Below are 16185 nucleotides of genomic sequence, written 5' to 3'. Positions count from 1 at the left end.
TTACTATGCTATAAGTGTACAAATTCAGTAGTCTTATAAAATAATGTCAGTTAATTATCTGTATCTTAACATACATCAAGAAGCAGCAAAGGACCCTGTAAAGATCAATACTCAAGCTTCATCCCAAGAAGGTTATATAACTCCATCTTCTGTAGCAAAATGGATGTGGTCACTGAAAACCTTTTCTAAAGCTTGGGGTGGCACCTATGGTTGTTCACACATGGGGGCAATAATGGTTAAACCTGACAGTAATTGGGGGGGGGATAGACCTACTTTGCTTTCAAATGGGACTACCACCTAAAGAGAGGCAATTCATGGTCAAAAGATAGGCTAGAAGGAAGAGGGAACTGAGATTTATGATCTCTACTCATACCAGCCACTATGCCAGGAGCTTTACTGTTGCTTCCCGTAGTTCTTACAACGGCACGAGGAGTTAGGCAGTATTTTTCCCTTTTACTAACAAGGAAACAAGTTTCTCACAGCTATCAAGTAGGGGTCCCAGGATTTTAAACTGGGGCTGTGCAATACAAACCCTTTTGTGCAGAGAACATGATTGTATTTCACCCCGTCTTAAGTCCTTTCTAAAATAAGGCAGGGCATAAATCCATGACACAAATTATTCTCACCAGCCTTATCAGAAGTCAGATCCATGTCAGCAGTGGGGAGAGTGAGTATCAGGGAGGGTCTTCATAGTGGAAGCGCACAGACCTGGACTTGAGATGGACCATATCCCTGTTCTGCCTCTTGGTGATCTTGTACAAGTTACTTACTCATGCTGATCCTAATCATTTATAAAATGAGGATGGCCATAGAATTTCGAAATGACAACTACAATCAAGGCCTGAAACAGAGAAGGCCTTCGAAAGGGGTTGTTGCTTGAATCACCATTTACGTAGAATAATGCTTCGTTCTTCTTTCTGGGTGTGCTACTTAAAGAGAGACTTGGCTGTTGGAACACAACAGAAAAAGAAAAACATTGTCTCTAGGGAGAGCTTAGCTGATTTTATGACAAGGGTCTATACCTCAAGCTAAGGTCACTTTGATGTAAAATGCCTTTGATGTGCAATGAAATATGGCCCATTATGCTGAATTTATATTTTTGCTTGTTATTTGCTTCATTATAAAGTGATTGATGATACATCTTGAAATTCACCAAAATTTCAAACTATTTTTTGCAAAAAAAATTACAAAAGTGACTTCAGGGGATTTGCAGATGTACTATAAATTACAATCAATGCCATATCAAGTACAATGGAGAAGTCAAACAGGGAGAGATAATTCCAAGTTCAGCAGATAATTCCAGTGTTGGGGTTTGCCCAGCTCTTAAATTATGGAACACACTCTCTGAAGCAAAAGGAATATGAGAAAAATGGAGAAAGGAACACCAAGGCCAGTACCTTTGTGGTCCAATATGAGAAGAGTGATAGAAAAACTGAAGTGTAGCATGAAGTAAAGCTGGTGACAATGCTAAAACACCAAATCATGACAAGTCATTTAAATGCTACTTTAAGAATTAGAGCAAAGAAGTGATCTTCTCATTGCTTGGGAAGCCTACTGTAAAGTTACAAGTTTAAAGAAAAAGGCACCACTGTTGTCTTTCTATTCCGTTTCTGTCCAGTCCAGCCAGGATGATCCCCCTCCAACGAGAAAGGCAAAACACTGACAACACTAACAATAGTACTTCACTACTGATACCAGGCCTTTAATGCTTCTTCACGTCCCAGGGCAATAGTCCTGCCGAAATCAGAGTGCACAGAAATCATGAACTGTAACTGGTGAAAAGTAGGACTGTGCCCTTGCCATTCCCTTCTTTTAAACTTCTAATTAAATTACTTTGTAAGACTACTTCTTAAATTATAAAATATGATAAATCAAAAATATAATAAAAGAAGCAGACCCAAGAAGCATCCAGACAACCTGAGTAATTATTGCCCCCCACCCTCCAACAACAACAAGGAGCTAGGCATAAACACTCATGAAATGTAAACCACTGCATCAGGCAGCTATTCCCCAATTTATGAATGGGTACCACTAAGCAACTCTGTCTATGTCATTTTCAGCATTTAAATCAATTCATTCAGCTCTTGACGGTGCATTTGCAACTCAACCTGGCTAAATCATCCAGAATGGAATCCTACTCAAAATTAGACGATAACGAAACAGCATCCTGCGGTGGAAAGAGCACAGGCTGTAGACAGATGGGTTTTTAGGCAGGCTCACCAAATGATTAGCTGTGTAATTATAAAATGGGGATAACAGTACTACTTGTCAGTTGTCATTGTGACTCAATGCAATGATACATTTGGGGAAACTGGTATTTATTGAGCACCTACTATGCGTCAGGTTGCCAAGCATTTAATCTTCGAGGCAACTTAATGAAGTAGATATTACAGAGCCAAGCTTTGAACCTGAGTTTTAGTCCAGACTTCATGCACCTTCCATACCACATAGTAAGATGCCAGACATGGTACTTAGCACAAAGCAGGCCCTCAAGAGATAGTTACTGAATGGAATAAATAGCATGATTATAGTGGAAGTGACCAAATCATCAAACCTATTCTTTAAAGTTTAGGCCAAAATCATCTTTTATGCATTATAAGGGAAAATTGGGGGGTGTCTCAACTAATAACTTAGGCACAGAACCTATACTTAAGCTATTTGATTGAATAAGTTGTTGAAATCAGAGAATCATTAAGAAATGAACTACGCGTGCCCTAAAACATTTATATTTTAATTTAAATAAATTAAATAAATGTACATTAATTCACTAGTCTTTTGGTGTAGGACCTAAATCTTGTCTTGGCATGTCCTGTTTGTGTTGGATATTTGTTGCATAAATCCTACTCATAATACAGTACCTACAATTTCTATTTTCTTTTTCTATAGAATGGAGCAACACATTAAAAATACTTATGAAGTAATCTGAGTGAAAAACATTTCTAGAATTTAACAATTTTTCTAATCTTTTGCACCTGAATTAATAGCTTTTTTATTGTGGTTTTTAAAAAATACACACACATACCAGGAGACCTACTCTCTTAACAAATGTTTAAGGATACGTTGCAGTATTGTTAACTATAAACACAATGTTATACGTCAGGTCTCTAGGACTTTGTCATCTTGTATGACTGAAACTTTATACCCATTGAACAGCAGCTTCCCACTTCCTGCCTCTCCCCAGCCCTTGGCAACCACCATTGTACTTTCTGCCTCTAGGACTACTTCAGACACCTCATTTAAGTGGAATCATGCCGTATTTGCTTCTCTGTGACTGGCTTATTTCACTTTGCATGCTGTCTTCAAGGGGTTTTTTGATGGTGGTGGTGGTGGTTTTTTAATCTTTTGTTTTCTTTATTTTTAAATTTAAATTCAATTAACATATAGTTTCATATTAACATATAATTAACATATAGTTTCAGAGGTAGAGGTCAGTGATTCATCAGTCTCCTATAATACCCAGTGCTCATCACATCATGTGCCCTTGTCAATGTCCATCACCCAGTTACCCCAAACCCCCGCTCCCCTCCCTTCCAGCAATCCTCAGTTTGTTTCCTATGATTAAGAGTCTCTTATGCATGATTGGATTTCCTTCTTTTCTGTGGCTGAATAATATTCCATTGTAGGTGTACACCGCATTTTCTTTATCCATCAGTCTCTCAATGGACACTTAGGTTGTTTCCACCTGTTGTTGCAGACTGTGAACCATCAGTCTCTCAATGGACACTTAGGTTGTTTCCACCTGTTGTTGGAGACTGTGAACAATGCAGCAGTGAACATGAAAATGCACGTATCTGTTTGAGATCCTGATTTCAGTTCTTTTGGATAAATACCCAAAAGTGGGATTTCTGAATCATATGGTACTTCTGTGTTTAATTTTTTCAGGAACCTTCATATAGTTCTCCATAGCAGCTACACCATTTTACATTCCCACCAACAGTGAAAAAGAGTTCCAATTTCTCTATATTCTCACCAACACTGACAACATGTTTTTAGTAACAGCTCACTTTTGTAAAGCCTACCCACAATATTCAACTTAAGTTTTATAGAAACAACTCTACTTTGTTTCACATCCATATTCCATAGGATAATGTAATACTTAATTGAAAGTACATAATAGCATATTCAAGTTTGGAATAAAAACAACTGATAATTTGTAACTGCACAGTTCAACTGGTAGCAGCAAAGTAGTAGGAATTCTGGAGAATAGTTAGTAGCCTACATTATTCATCCTGCCCTGAGTATCACCAAATGCATTTATAGAAAGAGTAGAAAGGGCTACTTAGGTGGAAATGAGTGAAGAGAACTCCTACTTCTTGAAATAAAGGGGTTGGTCAAGGTGACCTGTGAGGTCCCTTCACGATCAAAATAGGCGTTTGTGGTGGACTAAAAATCACCAAACTGGATTAGAAATTCAAAGACATCATCAGGGTCTTACATTTAAAGATCCCTTGAAAGTTTTAATTGAGTGTACACGTTTCATACCTTGCATATGGCTCCCTCCCCAAATTTTTTTGAAGATATAAAGGAATTGGTACAGGCTTTCTTCTCATTTAAGAGGTTCACCTCTATCTGAAAGCTGATGCTTCTAAAATGCACTGGGAGTGGGGTGGGTGGCTAGACCAGGCATCCAGAGGCGTGGATTCAGGTGCTAACTCTCTAACTGGCAGGGAGGACCATAGAGCATTGAACAGCTGTGGACTGTGGCTCTGTCCAATCTCACAGTTTTATAATTCCGTAGAGAATTTATAATTCTTTACTATGTTCTCCACTCAGACATTTTCATGTGAAAATTGTCATGTTCTATGGCAGTAGCTACTACCCGAAAGGTTCGTCCCTATTTGCAACTCCACCCTTCCAGGCAGTGATCAGCCTGACATTTTTGTGTGTGGTTTTCTGTGTATTTTTTTTTTAAACCAAAAACAACTCTGTCCCTTGTAGCTGCATGCCAGGCTGCTCTGTCACCTAGTGTCGTAGTCATCCACAGTTAATTCCGTATTGCTCTAGGCTCTGCTTCGGCAGTAATTTAAAGCGTTTCTGTGCCCTCGCTGCTTGGAAAAATCACACTTCATAACGCTACACTCCAGTGTGTTGAGTGTCCTGCTGCTGTCTCTTCCTCATACATGACCAGTAGGCACAACTGTGTTTTGATGAGCAGCCCTTCAGTCCTGTGGGTCTGGTTGTTTTCGAGGACTTTATAGTCACTACTCTTCTCTTGTCACTTGATTTTCAGGTGGGATGACAGGTAACCCAGATGAAATTATTCCAAGAGGTAGATATAATGTCAGCAATTGTCCATGGTTTCTATGCCTGTAAAATATTAGAGAGCATTATTTTTTAAATTATTTTGTGTGTGTGTGGATGGGTTTTACTGCCACATTAAAGATGTGTTTTCTGCCAGTTTTTCTACATATGTGTCTTCTCTTTCAGTTCGGTTCTATTATTCTTAATCAATTTCTAATAAAACCTAAAAGCAGAATTCCCTGGAAGTTTTCAGTTTCCATATGTAAACTGTCCGTAGGATCTATGCTGGAGATGGCTAAGGGAGCTCAGTTGTTTTTAGTTATTGAATCTGTACAGTAAAATGCTGATACCACAAAGTGACCCACTGTCTTGTGTACGTACCTTCAAGGATACACAAGTCCTAGGTCACTAGTGCCATGACTTCCAACGTTACCCACAATCTATTGAGTTTGAAGAATTAACCCAAATTTTGAAATGCATGATCCAATTGATATAAACCGTTGGGACCTAGTTGAATGTGAAGATACTCAAAAATGTTTGCACTAAAGGAGGTGTGTCAGGAAACCCACTTATCCTCCTACTACAATAGAATATGGGTCAAGCAATTCAAAGAAATCAATCAACCTTAGGATATACGTGGCTTTTTGAAGGTCAACTTTGGAATCAATCAACCTTACTATACAGGTGACTTTTTTAAGGTCAACATGGGAATAGATCAACCTTAGTGTATAGGTGACTTTTTAAGGTCAACTTCTTCTTACTTAATGATCCTCTTGACCTTGCCGTGTGAATTTTTATGAAATGGGTAAGTTTAACTCTTGCTTGTAGGTTTAGATCTGCTCCAGGTTTTGAAGCCAATACTATTACTTTTTAGAGGGAAGATTACAAGTTTATTTTAGTAGCCTAGAAGACTCAGAATATGCATCCCTCTCTCCTAGTAATTACATTTCTAAGTTTCTTTTTTCTTTCTTTGAAAGATTTAGAGTAGCTTTCCTGGAACACTGTTAATGTCATTCTCTTTAAAGCATCTTGTCTATCAGACTTGGCTGAATGAATCCGTTGCACTAAACCCACACAAACACAGCAAACAAACACACAGCATCAGCTTTTCGAGTAATTTATGGAGCTGTAAGACGACGCAGATAAAGTTATTGATTGTTACATTTAGATCTGTTGCAGTTTGATTTATTGGAAATTCCATGAATTGGATTCTACAGTGTACTTCACTTATCTGAAAAAAAAAAAATAAGGCTTTATTTAAAAAAAAAAAATCTCTCCTAAAAATAAGAATACATTCCTGGGACTATAAATAATACTTAGATGTGCAAAACACTGTTGAAGAGACAAATCGTTAACATGAAATCACCTTCTGAATGTCCAGGATAGATTGTTAGGATATATACATATATATCTGAACAATATACATATATATCCTATATGTATATTTTTAAATAAATATATTTAATATATATATATACACACACATATATATACACACACACATATGTGTGTGTGTATATATATGTGTGTGTATATATATATATATGTGTGTGTGTATATATATGTGTGTGTATATATATATAGTTTTGCACATCTAAGTATTACTTATAGTCCCATGAATGTATTCTCATTTCTAGGAGAGATATTTTTTTTAATAAAGCCTTGCTAATATTCACATCTATAGCCACCTCATTTTGGTTGATAATGCTGTTTCCCAAAAGATGGTTCTATTTTAACCGTGCTTTTTAAGGAAGAAACCCTAGTTTAATAATCTGAGATTGTATTTTGTCTCACAGAACTCATGTGTGTTTAGCTTGTATCATGATCAGTGTATTCCTTCGGTCCATCCGCAGCTTTCTTCTATCGGTTGTGCAACAGTCGTTGTAACGAACGTCGGATATGGCATGATATTTCAAGGAAGTTTAACTTGAACAATTACTGATTTCATCCAGACTCTGGAGCCTCTGTTTTGTCAAGAAGGTACTATTTTTAAAAGGATAAAATGCCTTTATAATCTATAATTATTTTCTGATCCATGACATTCTTATAGTCTCCTGATTAGCCAGCATTTGGTGCTTAACTTTACATTTTCGCTCTGCAGGGTCCTTTTAGACATTATTATTGCAAAGAAAAATCAGAAATCAAAGTGAATTCTTAGGATTGTTCTTGAAGCCACAGAGGTACGATTGCTGCCGCAGCCAAGCATTGTGCTGTGGAACTAACTCCCAGCTTGGTGCCCAGTCCCTGCTGAGAAGGCGATGTAGGGGAACTGGCAGAGTTTTACTACATCTGCTCCCTGCTGCTAATGAGCTTGAACCTGTTTCATTCTTATTATGCTTACTGTTTAGATATTTTGCTTGCAAAATTAATTCTTTCGCGGGGAGAACACATGAAAGAAGAGATGATTTGTAAAGTCGGGCTGTTTAAAAATTAAAAGGTATCAGCAAGGGAGATTAAAGGCTATAATGAGCGATATGGTTACTTAATATCAATTCAAGGGCAGAAGCTCAGGTGGTAAAGCTGGAGTTGTTTCTCAGCTCCAGTTCCTTCTGTAATGTGGGTTACAGCTTCCAGGAGGCACAGTCTCTGTTTTGCATTGGGCGTCTTCCCCAATATACTCTATATTTGTCAAAGAGATGTAACAGTATTTTTGCCTTTGAAAGCTTCCCTGGTTCTCTAAAAGGTGCCAAAGTTTTTGTGCTGTGTAGCCTCTGAAAACAATCAGCATTCAGCAGCCGCATTTTATGATAGCCAGGAACTAATGTACTGCCTGTTCCCAACCGCTTATAACCTGTTCCTGATCACCTAAGCAGGAAGAATGAGAAGAACTCAGAGAGTAAAAAGGCCCTGAGATTATTCTTAATGAAATAATAATGATGCCATTTGGGTAGCCATGGAATCTTGCTGTTTAAATTACTTTCACACGTTCCTTTGTTCCTCACCTTAACTTTCAAAGATAATCATACAGGTATTGTCCATTTCATAGATGTAAGAATGGAAATTTGCAAATGCATGTCATTTATCATAACCGGCCGAAAATTGTCCATGGGTCAGTATAAATCAGTGCACATCTATGCTGATGGGGAGTGGGACCCTCATCTGTAGATTTGCAGAATCATCCTCACCACTCTCATTGTCGTCTTTGTCAGGATGATAAGCCCACAAAACTATCGACTTCTTGAATAGGAGCCAAATGTATTAGATTTTCAGCCAAAATTGCACGTTACTTTTGGTAATGATATGGTTTGAAACATTCTGCAAAGAAAAGCAAGTTACTCTACTACAGCATTTCTCAAACTTCTTACTCTTGAAAATGAGAAAAAAATGTTTGCAGATGTCCAGTTTGGGTCTGCATTATTTTTAGTATAATACTACTTGTACGTATAAAACTACACATGAACTCCTTTACCTATAGCTTTTATCATTACACAACCAAAACAAATGTAGAGGTTAAATAAAAATAATCCTACAAAGCCAATATGACTGTAACTGAAAGTACCACTTTATTGTGGCACGTAACTGTAATTTCAGTCACAAGTCTATACATCTTTATGGGGCGCCTGGGTGGCTCAGTTGGTTAAGCATCTGCCTTCGGCTCAGGTCATGATCCCAGGGTCCCGGGATGGAGCCCCTCATTGGGCTCCCTGGTCTGCAGGGGGCCTGCTTCTCCCTCTCCCTCTGCCTGCTGCTCTCCCTGCTTGTGCACACTCTCTCTCTCTCTGTCAAATAAATAAATAAAATCTTTAAAGAAAACACAGGTATATACATCTTTACTTAGAAGGATAATCATTTTAATAATTCTATCACTGATTAATAAAGAAATATCATGAGACAGAGATATCCTATATCTTGTTAGCTGTTACTTCTTCGCACCGCCAATGAGCTACTACAAAATAATACTTGAGAAGCTGGACTCGGGTAATGAAGCTTCTAAACAAATAAATGCTGGCTCCTAGGGTATGACTCCTTTCCTGGCTGGCGTAGCTACACTGCAGTAGGACATGGAGTGACTCCTTTCTCCCACCATTTCTCTCTATACGAACCATTGTAAAACCTTCTTTGAGCGGAGTGTCGTATCATTTGGCCTCTACTTGGCACAAGGGCATCATTTATATATTAAGTCCATCTGAGTTCTTTCCCTGTTAGTGTAAGACAGTTAAAGTAGTACATTACTCCACTGCACTATAATTTCCTGATGTCAAATCATAATCTCAATTTATTACATAAGTTAAGAAACTCAAGTCTTACTCTATTAAAATATCTTTAATGGTGAATTTTTACTACAAAGCCAAGTTCTGTCTTTAGAGCTGACAAAGGACTCCGAGGGCAGTAACAGTGAATGCAGGAGCAACTGCAGTATTTCGCGTCCACGTTTGCATACGTTGGTGCCATACGCTGTAACCAGCGGGCGTGCTGCAGGATCGATGGCTGGCGCCAGTACAATGTCAGCATGCTCAAAAATACAGGTGGCAGGACCCAAATCAGAGGGGATCATCTACACAAATCTAAAACTGTTCTGTATTATCCTCGTGACAACCTTGAGGTAGGAATTAGTGTTAGCCCATTTTACAGAATAGGAAACTGGGAATTAAACGCCTGCCCTAAGATCACACAGCCAATAAGTGGTAGAGCCGGAAATGAAGCCCTCTTCGTCTGGCTAGTATCGGTGATATTCTTTTTGAATATATTTTAAAGTCTTTCTCAAAACTACCACTTCTGAAATTCATTCATTCACTGACTCATTCATTCATGCATGTGACATCAATTTATTTTTTTTATTTTTTATTTTTTAAAGATTTTATTTATTTATTCGACAGAGATAGAGACAGCCAGCGAGAGAGGGAACACAAGCAGGGGGAGTGGGAGAGGAAGAAGCAGGCTCATAGCAGAGGAGCCTGATGTGGGGCTCGATCCCACAATGCCGGGATCACGCCCTGAGCCGAAGGCAGACGCTTAACCACTGTGCCACCCAGGAGCCCCTCAATTTATTTTTTAAATAACGTTTTTTCTGATTATAATAGTAACATGCATTACAGTAATAATATAATAGTTACAATAGCAATATACATTACACTCACTACAGAAATTTGGAAAGTTTATTACAATATGAAGAAGGGAATGAAAATCCCCTTCTTCTCTCTCTACCCAAAGCTAAGGACTGGCTAATATTTTGGTGCATTTCTTTTTAACGATGTCCCCGATGTGGTCGGGCCCCCTAGGCAGCCTTGCTTTTTGCCCCCGAGCAGGAGTCAACACTTGGTCACCTCCCCTCAAAGCATACCTACCTACCTTTACAGGTGAGAGAAAAAACAAGGTTTCTCTGAAGTTTTTAGGAAGAGGCAAAAGGCAAAGGATACAATACATACTGCACAGAAAAACTGAATAAAAAATCTCCACTAGACATCTGGGTTCTTTGCTGAGCCTCTGATTCCTATTAACTGCCAACTGCCTCAACTCCTTGTCCATCACCAGCCCTGCCACCCAGAGCTGGCCCTGTCCTCAGCTCTGGCCTCTCTTCTCTCTGGGTCCCCACCTGGAGCTCTTTGCTCAGTAAATAAAGGGCCCATCCTGGCATCCTCTATCTTTATAAGCCAGCAGGGCTTTACAAGAAACATGTGGGTTTTTTCCCTTGAGTGCTTTTTTCCTGTCTCACTCAGATATGTATGCATGTATATGTGGGTATTTATATGCACACACGTATTATATATGCTCTTATTAATATCATACCTACTAGACTTTGGGCCCTTTTTCTTCCACAAAATATATTTTATTTTCCCTTAAATATTTAAAACATACTTTTTCATAGCTGTGTAATACTTCATTATGTGATATACTGTAATGTGTTTGACTACTAATCTATGATTGGATATTTTGATTGTTAGCAGTTTTTGCTTTTACATATAACACTATGATAAACATCCTGTGTAATTCCAGTTATTTTCTTTGCGAACATCTCTAATTATTTTCTTAGAATAAATTTCTAAACTTAGAATTTCAGGGTCAAATTGAATGAACATTTCGGAATTTGATATAAATCGCCCTTCGGAAAAGTGTTAGCATGAAAACTCTATTAACCACTTATTGGGTACCACGTTCTCTGCTAGCTGGGGAGGATTCAAAAATCTGTAAGATACTGAAGAACTTATAGTTAGGTATTTGCTTTAATTAGATGGGAGGCCCCCGCTACTTTCCCTATAAAGTATATTTAAATTTGCTCTCAGTAGTATGGTTGAGAAGTTGCTAACTCTGACCTGAGTTTATTTTTTAAATATATATTACCAAAGAAAAGGTCTTTCTAAGTTTTAAAGCCAACTAAAAACTTCCATCTAAAATATTTGTCTGCATATTAAACTGTGGGCACATTCATTAGTTCTCCTTTTACACCCAAAATGTGGTTTTTAAGAAAAAGATACTTGCTTCATATTTATGAATTGAAAGTTATTTTAATTTGGTCTTGAAGAGGAAACTGCTGTTTGGTTCATATAAATGTTATATATCAAAACTACCATTTCAAAACTTGATTACAAATGAACGGCCGCTATACGCAGGACTTTGAAGTCTCAGCAGAAAGCAACTTAACACTTCTTTTCTCCCTCTGTCTGGCCACAGTCGACATTTACAGGCCATTTTCAGGATTACCAGAATGTGAAGGATATGAGGTGGGGTGGACGGAAATGCATCAACCTTCTGGGAAAGGCTGAATGAGAGGAATGTCCCAGATGAATAGAAGAGCAACCTAAGTTGGCAGATACAAATACATTCAACCCTATGAACAGAACGTTAAGCCAAATAGCCCTCATCACCACCATCGTTAGGCATAATCATGTACCATATGTTGTTGTCTGTAATTGTGTGTCTTACAAATGCAGAGGGACAGTAGCCACTTTTCCATTTCACATGTCACCTGAAGAACATTATGGCTTGAACTTGGTAGTTGGAACAGTCTTCTGTTTGCAGTTACGGCTTCTAAACAATCCAAATGACAAGAGACTCCTTAAAAGACCTTAGACCTGTTGATGATGTAAGACAAAGGACTCTGAAAGGCTGGGGCAGCTGGACCATGGGAACGACAAGCCTAGCAATGGCCACGTTTGTAGATGCCCCTCCTCTTCCTCGATTTCCCATTTTAGATGACTAAGTAGTCCTCATTGCTCCAAGGGTGACAGCACTTCTCTTAGGCCTACATAGGGGACAGTTATTTTTAATATACCTAAGACACGTAGTAGTGAGAGCATGGATAAACACAGATTATATATCAACAGCTCTATCACGATGATTATACACAATACCTGGCATTTTGAAAGGGCTTACCAAACTAAAAAAAAAAAAAAAAAAAAGCGTGGGTGCTGTGTGTACAGTGGTTTACACGTAAGGGTTATCATTTGCTTTCTGGAGATGAACTCCATCTTGGCCTTAAATCCTTATATTTCTACACAGAGTTGAAATGCCAGATGAAAGCATTCAGAAATTTAAAGTAACTGATTTAACAACCTCAGAAAAAGAGAACATGTCTGAAAGTTTGTCTCAATGTTTGACTTGACCTAAGACAGTTTCTCTGGGACTTATCTTCTAAACAGTACCCTGGCACCTTGGGCCAGCAAAATGGCCTTTAAGCTTGAATGAACAGGGTATTTTTTTTTCCTCTAGTGCAAAGCTTCACTATTTCATCTTTCCAAACTCTTTTACTGCACTCAGTCAGGAATTATATTGACAAGAGTAGAATTTATCTCCTAGAGGAGAATGCTATGCTTCTGTTAAGTGCTAATATAACATTTATGTGTTGGTGCCTTAATAACAGCCCCAGCTTACCTAATGAAAGTTGAAAGCAAACAGTACTCTCTGAGATTTTATTATGACTGAAGTGACTGCAATTTGAGGCAAATTATCCCTATTTTTGTTCCCATATCAAAAACAGAGATGCTACAGCAATTGCTACATGTTTGGTGTGGAATTAGGTTCCACTCTCATTAATCTACAAGGAAGAGCATTTTTCATGTAAACAGCTCACGAGGGTCAGAGAGAAGAGCTGTTTCTGTGAAAAATGCTTGTCAATAACTTTGTGAGTGAATTTTGAAATAAAGTGCCTGTAACCTGTCATTATTCCTTCCTCTCAAAGTCGAGAGTGAGTGGATGAAAATTGAGTATGTGAATTGAAAGCAGGTTGAGTGTTATGGCCTTATCGACTTCAGGTAAAATGACTGTTTTAACTTGTTATTATTTTTCCATTCAGAGGTCAGGCAATGTACAGTATTACCAGCATAGACTGCAGTGTAAGCAAATTGGTATACAAAAAGGCTATTACCCACACTCACAAAGCAGAGGAAAGTGTAAGTCACTAATATCAAGTGGACTCGTGATCTCTACAAAAACGAAACAAGCCACAGCGTTTGGAAGAATAGCATAGGCATATCAATATGAAGCACCTAAGAGGCAGAAAATATAATCTGTTTAGATAAAGGTGCATATGCAGATAAGAAATATGCATGTTAGTGATCATTTTTTAAAATCACACATTAATCATATTTGTTTTGCAAAGGAATTATGGGACCTGAATACTAAATGTTAGATACCCCAACTCTACATGTCACCTTAAATTTGTTCCCGCCTAAGACCATCTTAAAAGTAATTAGCTTCTGATTTTTCAAGTCCATCCAGTGTATTCTTATCAAAAGCAAAACACTGCTGTGGTCTTCCTTTTCACTTTAGAAAAAAAAAATCAATGAGGCTTCAAAACATCAAAAACCCTTTTCTTGTCTTCTAGATTTTTATTTCTAATTCTAAAGGACAGCTTAAGAGTTTAGTATGGCTGCTTTGGGTTTGCAAGAAAAATATCTTTTCTCCAAGTAATCTCAGGCCCATTGAAAGCATATATTAATACTATTGTTCGAACAGTGGATTCTTCTCTTTCAGAAGTCTAGTGTTTTTGTCTTTGATACTGATTCTTATAGACTCCGTCATAGATTCTGTTGGTCAGAAAATGAGCAGATTGGCCTAGATATTAAAAGAGGTTATAGGACTCGATGATTAAAAGCAAGTTAGGGGAAGAAGGGGTTATATATAATTTTGAAGACATGTTCCTGTGTCTATTCATCAAATCCCTATGTCATGTAAAAAGGTTTGGGTTCTGTTACTTCCAAACAATTATTTTGGCTTCAAAATAACTATAATGACCTAAGATAAAAGAAATATATTGGCATTTCTTTGCTTCTCATTTGCTAGTCTATCCATGTCTTTAAACATTTACTGATTGGACACCGCCTATCATAATATTACAAAAACTTCAGGGGAGCCCTCCTTCTTGTAATCTCAGCCTCGATTGACACAAATCCGTTACAAATGCACAAAACTCATCCAAGTACCTATCCTAGTAGTTACAAGCACACTTTTCTTACATACACAACAAATTGCATTTTTCAATATGAAAATACGCATCTTTCCTCATAAAAGTCTTTATGAAATGTCAAGGTATCAAAAAGCCAACTGTTTCTAAGAGTTAAGTTATTGTCATGACCCTCAATTGTGACTAGCCAATGAAAAGCATGACAGCACGCACTAAGTCACCACAGAGGATGTGCTGTGCCCTTATGAGTTAAGTATGAGCATGTCTGCGTAGATAAACACACTTCAGTATTTTTGCATTTACAGTTGGATGATACTAAAGTAATACATTGAATTGAATTCATGTGCCCACACATGTTTCTAAATGTAAGATAATTTTTTTCTCTTTTCTCTCCTGGTTCTACCAAACACATTAAAGTAAAGATACAAAAGCTATTCAGAATGCAAACATACATAATAGGACTCCTAATTTATATTGGTAATTATGGGCATCGCTTATTAATTATTTAATTAAGAGTAGTAAACCGAGGGGCGCCTGGGTGGCACAGTGGTTGAGCATCTGCCTTCGGCTCAGGGCGTGATCCCGGCGTTGTGGTATCAAGCCCCACATCAGGCTCCTCTGCTATGAGCCTGCTTCTTCCTCTCCCACTCCCCCTGCTTGTGTTCCCTCTCTCGCTGGCTGTCTCTATCTCTGTTAAATAAATAAATAAAATCTTTAAAAAAAAAGAGAGAGTAGTAAACTGAAACACCTTATATAGCCCCTGCTTTTCAATCTAGTCACATTTATTACATAACTATTTATTTTGCTAAAAATTTACTTAAGAGTGTGTACAGAAACCTAAGAAGGTTTCTGAAATATTAGCAGATCCATTCGGACATTAACATCCTGCTTGTTTTCTTCAATTCCAGGAAGATCACGAGTGTCATGGCAATGCCAGTAATGACTCAGGCCATATCCTGCTGGTCGTAGTAGTTCTCCATCTCCCCAGAGAGGCTGCGATTAAATGACATATCATTGCAGTGGCCAACGAACCATTTAGAAGGAAGCACTTTACTTTGAAGAAGATATCTGAGGGTTTTCAAGTTGAATGTGAAACTGTGGCCCCCAGTTCTGTACCCAAGACACCGTGTCCCTTTCCTTAAAATGGACATCACCTTCTATTTCCTCACCTGATTTAAACAGGATTCTAGAAGACCTGATGACTGTGTTTCCACAAGCAAGAAGACTCTGAAAACAGCCAAGCCGCACCACTGTGTTTTAGAAGATACTACAAAGAAACCAGCCTTCATGACGAAGACCTAGAGGCAGGTAAGGAAGCTATTAGAAGCTGAAAGGAAGCGCCGACTGTGGAATCCCATCATCGAGGGCTATCAGAGAGAGAGGGAGAAAACCTGAGCAGTGCGGGAGGCTTGGCCACAGTCAGTGAGGGGGGTGGGAGATGGGAGTGCATTATTTTCTTTACTCATCTCACTTCTCTTACACCTTTTGTGTGAACCCTTCACTACCCCATGAGTGATTTAAAGTGTTTAAAGTAATCTACTTCTTTCAACTGTATAACCCTCTAGTATATTCCAAACCACGTTGTACACATTATACACGTACAT

The 16185-nt window shown here is 38.2% G+C and overlaps 1 long non-coding RNA gene across 2 annotated transcripts in view; it reads left to right on the top strand.

Moving 5' to 3' along the window:
- Window positions 1–16185, top strand: part of LOC148107047 (uncharacterized) — a 201298-nt gene that overhangs the window by 118025 nt on the left and 67088 nt on the right. For both annotated transcript variants that reach the window (XR_015723158.1, XR_015723157.1), the window contains 2 exons: window positions 7095–7221; window positions 15490–15889. This is a non-coding gene — a long non-coding RNA (uncharacterized LOC148107047). The remainder of the gene's footprint in view (window positions 1–7094; window positions 7222–15489; window positions 15890–16185) is intronic.

Source organism: Ursus americanus, chromosome 36 (assembly GCF_024610735.1).
Source record: "Ursus americanus isolate L20-20 chromosome 36, mUrsAme1.1.p, whole genome shotgun sequence".
Taxonomy (NCBI): Eukaryota; Metazoa; Chordata; class Mammalia; order Carnivora; family Ursidae; genus Ursus; species Ursus americanus.
Note: the sequence above shows the minus strand (reverse complement) of the source record. Positions and strands in the feature narration are given on the sequence as shown.